The 13,348-nt window shown below is 44.4% G+C and overlaps 1 protein-coding gene across 2 annotated transcripts in view; it reads right to left on the minus strand.

Moving 5' to 3' along the window:
• FSTL1 (follistatin like 1) overlaps positions 1-13,348 on the minus strand; it is a 57,923-nt gene that overhangs the window by 20,569 nt on the left and 24,006 nt on the right. The gene's annotated exons all lie outside the window — the stretch shown is intronic.

Consider the following 13,348-nt stretch of genomic DNA (forward strand, 5'->3'; position numbering starts at 1 on the left):
TGCTCCTGCCCAGGCACAGCTGCCTATGAATCCCTAAGATCATTTCTCAAAGATCAAGTGTGTCTTTCTAGCAAGCTTCCTTTCTTCTGAAAATGTTTACTGAACACCCATTAAATGCTAGTACTAGGCTAAGGACAGGAGATATAAAGGCACAGTCCCTGTCCTCAAGAAGTTCCATGGCTATCCAAGGAAACACAATAAAGAGACATCCAGAAAGCAGTAGGGAAGTGTAACAGGAGGGCAAGACTCAAACGAAGCTTTCTAAAGATAGGATGCCTTCACTGACTCCTAAAGGATGAGAAGAATAAGCCAGGCACAAGTGGAAATGCTTGAGAGAAAATATAGGTATCTGAAGGACCAAAAATCTCACTGAGTGGTGTTCAAGGCACTGCCATCTCAAAAGGCAAAAGGATGGCTAAGCCATAGGAAACATGCATCTGCTGTTATCCACACGGTCTCGTGCAGCCCCTGTCCAAGTCTGCCTCCAGCTTTAAGATCAAGAGGGCTGACAGGGAGAACTGTTCTCAAACCATTTGGGCTCAGACATTCATGTCCAGGCACATGCAGCTGAACTGACCAGGCAGGGAATGGTCCCAGTCTGTGCCACTGAGAATGTGCATGTCCACAGGCACTAACCTGTCAGGGACACAGTCCTTTCCTCATATTGATTGGTGGCAGGAAGCCAGCCCCACCTCATCTGCCGCTCAGGCCAGTGGTAGTGGAAGCTGAACAAAGAAGCACGTGATTTCTCTAGCCCTTTTCCTGACTGGCTGGGCAGGCAGTCGTTAGGGCTTCCAGGCTCCTGTCCACTGGGGTGGCACTGGCTGTGGAAGAACCAACAAAGATGGCAGAGGTTGGGATGGGCTTGTGGGACTGGCTATAGTAAAGGTGGAGGTGGAATCTAAGATTCCTTCCTTCCGGAATTCGTCTGCCACGTCACGCAGAGAGCTCACAACCACAAAGCTTATAACTGTAAAATTCTTAGTTGGTAAATGTTCTATATCCAAAGCAATAAACAAAAGTGGATGATGACATCGGAGAGGCTACATCTAATACAGCTGGTCTGCTGCCACCTGGAGGCTGCTTTGCAAATTCCAGGTTATTTTCTCTCTCAGCCAGCTTGCTCATGATGCAGGGCTCCCATTGGTCTAGAAGCTTGCGATGCTCTCATTTCATTGGTTCACAGGCTGTTGCTAAACCCATTCTTTTTTGGATGTTGCTAAGGAGAATTCAATAAAGCTGGCAGGGAGCAAAGAAAAGAAGTAATTCCCAGAAGGCTGAACTGTTATTTCCTAAATCAGGAGTGGAATATAAAATTGAGTCTATTTGAGTATATTCCGGCTAAGCCCCTCGTGGAAACTGTGCCTGGGAATGGCAAGCAGGTACAAAAATAAAGAGGAAAAAGGCTATCACTGACCGGTGTGAAAAAAAAAATCTCCCCCTCTTCATGAAACAACATGCTAACTGAGGAATACAGACAAATATATACCCCCACTAAGTATGTCACATGAGTAAAAGACACACTAAGGCATAAAAAAGCACGCTCAGACACATGCCTACACTCAAAGGCACACCAGCAGATAGCCCCACAGGGAAACACCCACAAGACTTTACCACTTACTAGTTGTATGTCTGTCATTAGTCACTTTAATTCTTTAAGCCTTGGTTTCCTCATCTGTAAACCAGGGGTAAATACTAGCCCTGCCTTGTGAAAATGAAGAGAGAAAATGTATTTGGAATTGCGTCATAAGCTGTAAAGCAAATCGGCCTGTTAAGTACTATTCATGTTAATGTTTACAGAGCTTCCTGCAGAATAATCTGTGGCATCTACACAGCCTCTTATTATCTTATGTTTGCTTTTAGTGAGTATAAAAAATAAAAGCTTTTACTGATAGGTCAAATTCAAGCCAAGTCATTTTTCAGAAATAATTATCAAAAATCCGTTTGAAGAAACAGATACTGTTTACTTAAAATGTAATGACTAACATTTGAATGTTGTTGTTTAGTTGCTAAGACCCCCTGGACTCTAGCCCACCAGGCTCCTCTGTCAGTGGTATTTGCCAGGCAAGAATACCGGAGTGGGTTGCCATTTCCTTCTCCAAGGGATCGTCCCAATCCAGGTATCAAACATGCATCTCCTGCTTTGGCAGGCGGATTCTTTACCACTGAGCCACCAGAGAAGCCCAATGTCTGAATAGTACTATTAACAATGACAGTGTTTTCATGCATAAAATTTCATCTTACCGTGGACAACCCTAAAAACATGCATATTATTAACCACATTTTATAGAAGAGGAAACTGAAGATGAGAAGGTTGAGTAACTTGCCAAAGGTCCCACTGCTAAAACTGAGGAGCTAGGATTCCAACCCAGATGTTCAGATAATAGATGTCTAAGCTCCGATTTATATACACCTGGACCCTGCTAAGTTATTTTCATTATACATGATACATTATGACAATATTATAGACATCATAACTATCGCCATTTTACAGATGAGGGAACTGTGCCTTAAGATGTTAAATAAGTAGAAAGTGACACAGCTAGGATTCTAGCCAACCAAAGAGAAAACTGTTCTTTAATATTTGATATATTTTCATACCTAGATGATTGGAGGTTAAGGAAATTATGATGGGGAATTGATTTGCATAATTAGCAGATGTCAGGAGAAAGTGCTTAAGAGTATGACAGAGAGTTAGATTTGACTTCCACCCCGAACCTCTGCTCCTTACTTGCCAAGGTTGTAGGCAAGGTGCTCTCTGTAAACCTCAGTTTCTGTATGTAAAACGGGAGCACTAATCTCTGTGAGCACTGGGAGGGTTATACAAGACGTGCTGCATACAAAAGAGTGCCTGCCATACATCAGAAAGCATCCATAATTACAGTGGGCAACTGATGTTCAAACAGTTTTCCCACTGAGATGCCAACATCACCTTGGGCTGTCAAGTCTCCACCCATCCTTCCTTACAATGAATGATAATACTGAGAACCACACTGACTGAATGGAAAAATCCAAGGACCTAACAACCCCATTATCCTGTTTGAAGACCACAGAGAAATGCTAGTTACACAAGCATTTCTCTTTGCAGGTGGCACATCTGTCAATAGGTGGCAATCTCTCTCTTTGTCTTGTGGAGCCTGGCACCACTCGCAGCCGCAATGCAGAAGCGCAGCCTCGGCTTTTGGTGTTAGCAGCTCCTCGCAGCTCTGTCCTCTCATGGAGATGTGGGGAGGGGGGTTGGGAGAATGGGCAGGTACCCCTTGGGCATCAGGACACTACGAACCAGGAATTTGCTGACTTGGGGAAAAACGTCTAACCTGAAGCCCTCATAGCACCCCTGCCCCCTAATTCTGTCCATTCACAGGCATGCTGTAATGCAAGAATCAGTAAGGAAGAAAATCTTTCTTTAGAGAAGGGGTCTCTCTGTGTTATTAAAAGCCTTTCTCCAAGCCCTATCATCTCTGGGAGCAGGGGTGTCAGGACCACCCTCGAGGCTTCTAGAAAGTTCCTGAGACTGGTAGGTAGTCTTGCCCATCTGCTGATTCTGAGTGGCGGGGTGGGGGGAACACCTTGAGAGGGGATAAACGTGGCACGAACATGCTCATAGCACAGGACAATGGCTGCCTTGTGTATGAGTGGAGGAGGGCATGGTGAGGAAGAGATGAGTTGGGGTGGCAGGTGGCAAGAGGCGGGTCTTGCCAAGTAGTCTAGGGGACTCTCTGCTGGATCTGATGCACAAAGAGGACCTTGGGAGGTTTGGGACAGGTGTCATGATGAAGGTGGTACTTTCAGATATTATTTCTGGTCCCTTCCAGCTTGGAAATACAGACTGAAAGTGCAGGGCAGCCTGGGGAGAAGCTGCAGGCAGAGAAACCTGCCAGGTATAAGTCAGTAAATCTTTTGGGAGTGACCAGGGCCTGGGGCTAGTATTAATCAGAGCACCTGCAACTGAGTGAGAACTTAACAGATCTGTTTATCCTCACATCTTGTAGGTTTCCATATTTTTAGTCCCATATAACAGAGAGGGGGCTTCTCTTGTGGCTCAAATGGTAAAGAACCTGCCTGCAATGTGGGAGACCCAGGTTTGATCCCCGAGTCAGGAAGATCCAGAGGGGAATTTCAGATTCAGAAAAGCTCTGTGATGTGCGGAGACCACATTAACTAGCAAGAGCTAAGTCAGGACTGGAACACAAGTGAGCCTGAGCCCAGAGCCTCGACAGTCCCTTATTGGGAATAGTTGAGGACATGAGCTACAGGGAGAGCGTACAGCTATAGGAGCTGGCACAGGGAGAGGTCACAGGTGCTGTGCAGCTCTCACAACTGAAATAGGTTTGTTTGCTTTACCACCAGAACAGCTTTAGGAATCAGGTTCCAGGGCCATATGAGAATTTCATCTATGTAGAGGCAAGCACATTGGCATAGGAATATTCTCTGGGAGTGTGAGCTCTCAGGTACATGAACCCATAAGTCTGAATACACGCCTGTGAGAGTGTGACTGAGTAGGGAATGGAGTGTGCTCTGGAAGGGTGGATACCATGACGTATGGAGAAAAATCAGCAAAATATCTGCTCCCTATGGAGAGCTATATCAAGTTTCTAGCTTTATCCATCTATATCATTTCCCTCACTTGCTTTTACGTTGTTTTCATTATGTGTTGTAAACCAGGTTCTGGGGGTTTGATCTCATTGATTTGCACAATGCAAATTCTCCTTGGAAAAAATTGACCAGAACATTGCTGACTTTTACCAGGGAAAAACTTCTCTGAGCCTCTGCATGGTGATAATGACACTTCTTTTAAAAAAATTTTATTGGAGGATAATTGCTTTACAATATTGTGTTGGTGTCTACCATACATCAACATGAATCAGCCAAAGGTATTCGTATGCCCCCTCCCTCCTGAACCCCACTCCCATCTCCCTCCCCCTTCCACCCTTCTAAGTTGTCACAGAGCACTGGGTTGAGCTTCCTTTGTCACACAGCAAATTCCTACTTGCCATCATTTTACATATGGTAATGTATGTTTCTATGCTATTCTCTCAATTTGTCCCGACCTCTCCTTCCCCGACTGTGTTCATAAGTCTGTTCTCTAGGTCTGCATATCCACCGCTGCCCTGCAAATAGGTTCATCAGTACCATCTTTCCAGATTCCATATACAAGTGTTAATATACAATATTTGTCTTTCTCTTTCTGACTTACTTCACTCTGTATTATAGCCTTTAGGTTCATCCAGCTCATTAGGACTGACTCAAATGTGTTATTTTTTTATACCTGAGTAATATTCTATTATATATATGTACCCCAATTTCTGTATCCATTCATCTGTTGATGGACATCCAGGTTGCTTCCATGTCCTAACTATTAAAAAAAAACAACTCTCTCCAGAAAGTAGGCATAACCCAGGTGGTGCTAATGGTAAAGAACCCACCTGCCAATGTAGGAGACTTAAGAGATGCAGGTTTGATCTCTCGGTTAGGAAGATCCCCTGAAGAAGGAAATGGCAACCCACTTGAGTATTCTTGCCTGGAGAATCCCATGGACAGAGGAGCCTGGTGGACTACAGTCCATGGGGTCGCACAGCTGGACATGACTGAAGCAACTTAACACGGCATGGCAACTCAACATAATAAAAGGCCATACACAACAAACTCATGGCAAACATTATTCTCAATGGTAAAAAACTGAAATCATTTCCTCTAAGATCAGGAAAAAGACAAGGGTGCCACTCTCACAACTATTGTCAACATACTTTTCGAGGTCCTAGCCACAGCAATCAGAGAAGAGAAAGAAATAAAAGGAATCCAGATCAGAGAAGAAGTAAAACTCTCACTATTTGTAGATGACATGATACTATACATAGAAAACTCTAAAGATTCTACCAGAATATTACTAGAGCTAATCAGTGAATGTAGTAAAGTTACAGGATATGAAATAAACACACAGAAACCCCTTGCATTCCTATAAGCTAACAATGAAAAATCAGAAAGAGAAGTTAAGGAAACGATCCCATTTACCATTGCAACAAAAGAATAAAATACCCAGGGATAAACCAACCTAAACAGACAGAAGAGCTGTATGCAGAAAACTATGATTCACTGATGAGAGAAATCAAAGATGACACAAACAGATAGAGAGATAAACCAAGTTCTTGGACTGGAAGAATCAATATAGTGAAAATGACTATACAACCCCAAGTAATCTACAGATTTGATGCTATTTGTACAGCAATTTTAACTAGTTTGTAATTTTTACTATTGCCTTTATTCTCAAGACCTCTTAGGATAGGAAGGAAGGGGTTACCTCTAAGGTCACTCCAGATGTAACATCCTGTGATAAGGAAGAAATGGAGGCTCACAGCTGTAATGACAGTTCCAAGACCTCATGGGTACAGAACTGTGTCCTGAACCAAGGTCTCCAGACTTTAATTCCAGCCCTCTTTCCAGTAAACCACTTTGACTCTTTATAAATCAGAGTTAGAAAAGGTGTTAGAAAGGATCCAAGGTCTAAAAAAAAATCAGCAATTATTTTTGCAATTGAAAAAGATTCTTTGCAAGCAAAGGGAAAACCAAGTAGAGGTTCGCAAAACCGCCAGTAGAGGTGATAGTGTGTCTGAATCTTTGGGTCGAACAGCCTTAAGTCTGAACATAAAATATGCTTTGAATGTTTAAAAAAGTCTTCTGAAGTAAAACAATTTCTGGAAGAACAGTGTGCTTTGGCAGGGGTTGGAAGCTTATAAGCAAAGCCATAAAACTGTCAGCTTAATATACCATCATTTCACTAATGTGAACTGGGTAGGCTCTGTCCCTCCATCCCTTTCCTCCTTCCCAACTTTCTTGTTGAATAAAGAAAAAAAAAAGCAGCCCTACGTATGCCAAGGTGGAATTTTGGCTCCCCTTGCCACTATTCTGTGACAGAGCGGCTTTGTTGACATGAGAAAGACTCTCCCTGCATTGCCAGAATTAGTCATGGAAACTTCACAGGAACACCAGGGCCCCTCAGATACGCAGAGCACCACAGAGTTGGGGACAAAGGAATTCACAGAACTGGGGGGGGGTGGGGTGGGGGCGAGCAGGAGGAGACCTGGGTGGGGCTAGTGTGGGAGAGCTGCTCTGGAATGGAACCCAGTAGCACAGGCCCGAGAAAGCCGGGGGGAAATCCAAGCCACTTCAGGACCTTGAAATCTGGCTGGGGCATCATGTGACTTTGCTCAATTCTCTGTGATTCTTCTCTGAAAAGTTGTGTTGCTGCCTGCTACATATTCTAGGAAAGAGGAGGAAGGAGTGATTTCTAGCAGTTGCTCTGATGTGCTTGGCACTAGGCACTTTGTTTGCAGGGACTGCGCCTCCCTTCGTGTGTGCTCACAACCAATCCCTTATCTCAAGGTTTACGCACCAGAGCCAGACCTTGGTTTTGCGGGGCCTGAAGCTTAAACAATTTGATGGGCCCTCCTTATGAAAAAGAATACATATGTAAAACTGCAAAATTGGGCACAGGGCTTTGGAAGGGGTCTTACAAGAAAAAGGACTGAAACTGAAGCTTAATTAGCTTCTCAGTTGATCTGACTCACTATATACCCTGCATTTCCTTCATAAACAAGAAGGCTTTGAGGCCTTCAATCTATTAGAGCTCTATTTAATATTTTATGCACATACAGCTTATCTCAAGTAGACTAAACGCCTGCACACTGCGGCTTCCCACAGACTCACCACATTGTCTCACCAGAGAAAATGCTCAATAAAAAAATTTTTTTTTTTTTACATTAAATGTCATTTGGGGTTTTTCAGGTTGATGTCAGTGTCAGTGGCTGGTGACAATGCACTCGGATGTTTAAGGGAAAGCGTGGCTGAGCTTTATGATATTAAAATAAGGGCTGCGTCACTCCCAAGAGGACTAGCCCTAAGATTAAAAAAAAAAACTCTATTATGGATCTGTCACTCAAGAATGACCTAATTTTTCATTATATTCATTTTGTTTTAAAAAACTTATTTATTTACGGCTGTGCTGGGTCCTTCTTGCTGCGTGCAGGTTATCTCGAGCTGCAGCGAGCAGGGGCTACTCTCATTGTGGTTGCTCCTCTTACTGTGGAGCATGGGCTCAGTAGTTATGTCTTAGTTGCTCCACAGCATGTGGGATCTTCCCAGATCAGGGATAGAACCCATATCCTCTGCACTGGCAGGATTCTTAACCACTGGTTACATTCAGCTTCTATCATAGCTTATAGAATAGCACATTTTCTACTCATGATGTGATAATATATTATGTGCCCGGAAATGACTACTTTCAAATTTCAAATGGGACAAGGCTGTTTACCTTAATCACTGTCTTTATTATTTTACAGATTCTCTCACATTCTCTGAGAGCTGGCCCTGTTAGACAAGGATCTACACTGCCACCTTCATATGGAAACCCTCCCACTTTCCCAGCTGCTCAGCACCATCTCTGGAATTGCCTCCCCCTTCATACGTTTCTCTTGACGTGGCCCAGGTACAGCATGGCCGACTGGATGTTTGGTTTCTATGTAAGTTCAGTTTTCTGTAATGGTCTCCAGTCAGAGCGCAAGTACACAGCAGCAGTGAGTAAGCACTTACAGAGTTAGAAATGCGCCAGGCCCTTTCACGTGAACTGAAAACAACCTCACAAGGATCTACGAGGTTGGAGGGTTCATCCCTGTTGGCCATGAGGAGACGGAATCTGAGTTGTGACTGAGGTAAGAGTCAGCCCAGGTGGCGCTTCTGCTCTCATGCCTTCAGGCCATGGTCCACCGCAAGGAGCTGCATTTTTTCTGGGAGCGCCATGCTGCCTCCCCGACTCAGCACATTCAGTGACTCCACTCTGACACACAGGGGCTACTAACAGTCTTTTGGACTCTGTGGGAGAGGACGAGGATGGGATGATTTGGGAGAACGGCATTGAAACATGTATAATATCATATGTGAAACGAATTGCCAGTCCAAGTTCGATGAATGATACAGGATGCTCGGGGCTGGTGCACTGGGATGACCCAGAGGGATAGGATGGGGAGGGAGGTGGGAGGGGGGTTCAGGATGGAGAACACGGGTACACCCGTGGCGGATTCATGTTGATGTATGGCAAAACCAATACAATATTGTAAAGTAATTAGCTTCCAATTAAAATAAATAAATTTATATTAAAAGAAATAAATTTAAAAAAAGAAAAAGAAAGAGAATTCCAGGAAAAACAAAAAAGAGTCCTCAGAGTGACCCTAGGGGATTCCCAAGATCACGTGTCAGTCTTACTAAAGAGTGCTTTTTGTCAGTTCCCTAGTTTCACCATTCCATCCTTCAGTTTCTTCAGAACACTGAATGGAAACTTTTAAGCCAGACCACTCTCCACCCTGAATTATTAGTCTGTCAGGCTTGAACATGATATTCCTTTTCTGTTTCCCAACCGTCTGCCTGAGACTTTTCCACTTTAAAGGACAAAGCAGAGGGTATGGATAACCTCCTAGTCTTCTTCAGTGAAGATCAAGGCAAGGAGTTTAAACCCATCAGAAAGCGTATCTGACAATGCCTATAACAACAAACAAGCAGAGCGACCCGTGACTGGCAAGGCACATGTCACATGGCATATACTCTAAAAGCGGATAGGATATGGCCTTCGCCTTCATAAGAATTTCTAACCTAGCCCAGGAGATGAAATTATCACACAGACACTAATGCAGTCCTGAAGTAAACGGGGCTGGCTTTGGGAGATGGGTATTATGAATGAGATGGGACTTGAGCCAAGCCCTGAAGAATGGTGGGATCTAGACAGAAAAAGTTGTTGAGCAGGAAGGTTTTAAGAACAGTTGGGTAGTGGTAATGGGAAGAACGAGGTAAAGAGGAGGGGCTTCCCTGGTGGCTCAGACGGTAAAGCGTCTGCCTGCAATTCATTGCAGGCACACAGAAACCAGCTAGAGAGAGTCTGGGGTGATGAGTCTCATTGAAGGTGGTGACATGGATTTAGAGAAAGAAAGGAAGCCAAGAGAAATTTCTAAGGAACAAGGAGATCTGGCAGCACACTGGACAGAGGAGAGGAAGGAGAAAATCCAGGGAGCTGCCAATATCTTTGGCTTTGAGGGCCTGGAAGGCTGCTGGTGGAGATGGAGCCCTGGGAAGGGGCTGAATGGAAGAGGGACAAGCAATGACGAGTCAGTTATGGACATGAGTCTAAAAGGACTGTAAGATAACCCACTGACAGCTGAAAATAAAGAGGTACACAGCTAGACATCCTGTGTGTAGACGACGAGAACAAATGAGCTCAGGAAGAAAGGCTGGGAATGGAGGGCTGAGGGTGACTGAGATGAAATGAACACCGAGAGGAGCAGGGAGGAAGGCAGGCTGCCCATGGGGGCCTTGTGCAAATCAGAAATGGTGTCTTCTCCTTTGAGCAGATGCAACCCCGGGCCAGGTTACCAGGCTTGGCAAGTAGAGTGCAGGTTGGAATTTAGCCCCCCAACTGTATGAGGACTCTGAAGGTAGACCAGCCAAGCAAGCAAAGTAGACACATTCAGAAAACTGGGAGCTAGACCAGGAAGTCTAGAGAGCTCCAAGAAATGGATGATGAATGGCACTGCATGAGAAATGCTTTAGCAAACACTGGGAAGAAGTAGCCAAAAAAAAAAAAAACCAAAAAACTTTTAAACTTCTGCTAAAACCTGAATCGGTAACTCAGGGGGCAGACCAAGCAGAAGCAGTGAGGTCTTATGTAAAGAGAACTGGTGTAAGAGCCTGGAGACAGGCCCTGGACATGTCTCTGCCTCTAACATACTGTGTGATTAGGGCAATGTGCTTGACCTCTGTGGGCCTCAAATTCCCTGTCTATAAAATCAAGTCTTGTTGATGATACCACAGCCCCTTAAATTGTTAGAAATCTCTTAACTAGTAAGCACAAGAACTTAACATTTCAGATATTCCTGAATGTCAAACTTCAATCTCCCAAGGAAACTAACCTAAGTGTCCAAACTCAAGATATTAGTTATGTATAGACTCTCATGAGGGTTTCAGGGTTTTTGCCGGGCTTTGGTGGGGGAATTAACATTAGCTTTCATAGTCAAAGGATTTTCATAAGCAATGCTTTTGCATTCCCTCCTGGATCATGGCAGAGGAAATCAGGGGAACAGTAATGGGACCCCAATTGAGGGGCCTGGTTTCACTCTTAGTTAACTGGTTGGAACCCTCTACTCCCCTAGAATGCCATTAATAATGTTTTTATTCTATTTGTGTTTGCCTTGCAAGAGAAAAAGGGAAGAAAAGAAGGGAGAGAATGGCTAAAGGAAATTCACATGAGATTCACAATTCTTCATTCCTGCCAAGAACCTGTCACAGAAATATGTCTGGGACTGCCAGGACTCACATTTACTCAGCATTCATGCTCTAATTATTTCCACATGTAGTTCAAGGAAAATGGTTGATTAAAAGTTAAAAAAAAAAAAAACCCACACACCTAAATCCCAACTCCCTCAGCTAAAGAGGGGAGATAGCTCTAGGGCAGCTCAGGGAGAGCTCCGAGAGCCAGTTTTAGAAGTGTCCCCTGCAGTGCTGGCCACATCTGGACCAACATCCCCACACATTCCGGGCACTTCATCCCAAGCAAGCCAGCCCTCCACCTCCCCAGGCTTCCCAAGCCCCGAACCACATAGAATTCACATTCTTTGGACTTCTGAGTGGAATATAGGATTTATTCCTCTGCTCTGGTGGAAGGCAGAAGAGATACAGATACAGACTGAGAGCTCTAGCTCTTTTGACCTGGGCTCTTCTGAATTTAGGTAGCTCATGATTTCAGGAGGGCTTCCCTCGTAGCTGTCAGTAAAGAATCTGCTTGCAATGCAGGAGACCTGAGTTCAATTCCTGGGTCAGGAAGATCCCCTGGAGAAGGAAACAGCAACCCACTCCAGTATTCTCGCCTAGAAAATCCCATGGACAGAGGAACCTGGCAGGCTACAGTCCATGGGGTCACAAGAGTTGGACACAACTTAGCGACTAAAACACTACCTGTTATCAGAACACTCCTAAGGAAGGAATCCACTGTGGCAGAGAACTTGGTCACCTTCCCTGAACCGTGTCCCCTTTCCAGCATCCCAAATTGCACATGCCTCCCCCTAAAACTGAAAGGTAAGCCACTGTTCTCCAAGGTGGTTCACATGACTTGGCACCAGTGCCAACACTGTCATCTACTTGACCACATTTAACCAGATCTCTGGCACGTGGCTCAGTTTTCTTCCTCTCTTCTGGGTGACTTCATTGTTTACTTGGCCTTCTCACCTCCAGGAATCCTCATTTCTCAGGTCGTCTGGCTACAGGCACTTCAGGAGGTGTCTGTGAGTAGAGCAGGTGGCCTCAGTAGACTAAAATAAAGGGGATGGGGCTTCTGAGGTTCTACATTTTGAAATGAGAACTCATTACTCTTTTAAAATGTCAACACATAAGGCATTGTTAGCTGCTTCGTTAACCTTCAGATGGGTAGAGAATGTCCCACAAGACCAGCTAAAAAATAATGTTACCATCTGGGAAGTCTGATTTATCGTCTGAGTTACCCCAATTCTTCTGTTCTTCAAGGCTTAGTTCAGGTTATTATACACCACTCCATCTTCAGTGACTTTTTCCTTTTGGTTGGTTATGAATTCCTTCTTCCTTCTCTGGATGTTCATTCCTGTCTTTATGAACTCCTTCTGATCACTTTTAAAAAACTGGTTGTGCAGATTTTGTCTTCCTATCTGAACTAAAAGTTCCTAAAGGACAAGGATTATGCTTCACGTTCTGTAATAGGTCCTGGCATAGTATCCTGTGACACTCAATCAACCTTTGTTGAAAGCAGGAAAGTGGGACTGAACCCCACCTCCCTAAGGACTAGGAACAGGGGCAGAGAGACAGCTCCTATGCCAGTTCCTCTCCTAGCGCTGTCCACTTCCAGGACCAGTCTTTTTGGGGAACAGCCTCAACACCCCACTCTTTTCTCTACCAGGCCATAAACAATTAGCTTGGAATTTCACTAACTAGAGATTGTCTTAGACCCACAGAAAGACACTGGGGTGTGTGTGTGTGCTGACAAAGTGGACAGGAGAACACTACAGGACTGAAAATGGCTTTCAGTCATGCCCTTTGTTCACCGTTAATGTATAACCTAGCCGACATGCTGAGGGAATGAGAATTTTGGTGGAAGGAAGGGGTGTGGAAGATGAGGTAATGTGAGAATGTGAGGTCCCTCAGAGGAAGGCAAAATTCGGTGAGACTTCAGAGTATAGGGTACATGCCACCCAAGAATAGCCCCACAAGGTGGCAAAAATGGAGAAGATGAAGAGAAGCACATGAGAGGAGGCCAAGAGAAACTGTGGAAATGGGCGTATTATCA

The sequence above is a fragment of the Ovis aries genome, chromosome 1, assembly GCF_016772045.2.
Source record: "Ovis aries strain OAR_USU_Benz2616 breed Rambouillet chromosome 1, ARS-UI_Ramb_v3.0, whole genome shotgun sequence".
NCBI lineage: Eukaryota > Metazoa > Chordata > Mammalia > Artiodactyla > Bovidae > Ovis > Ovis aries.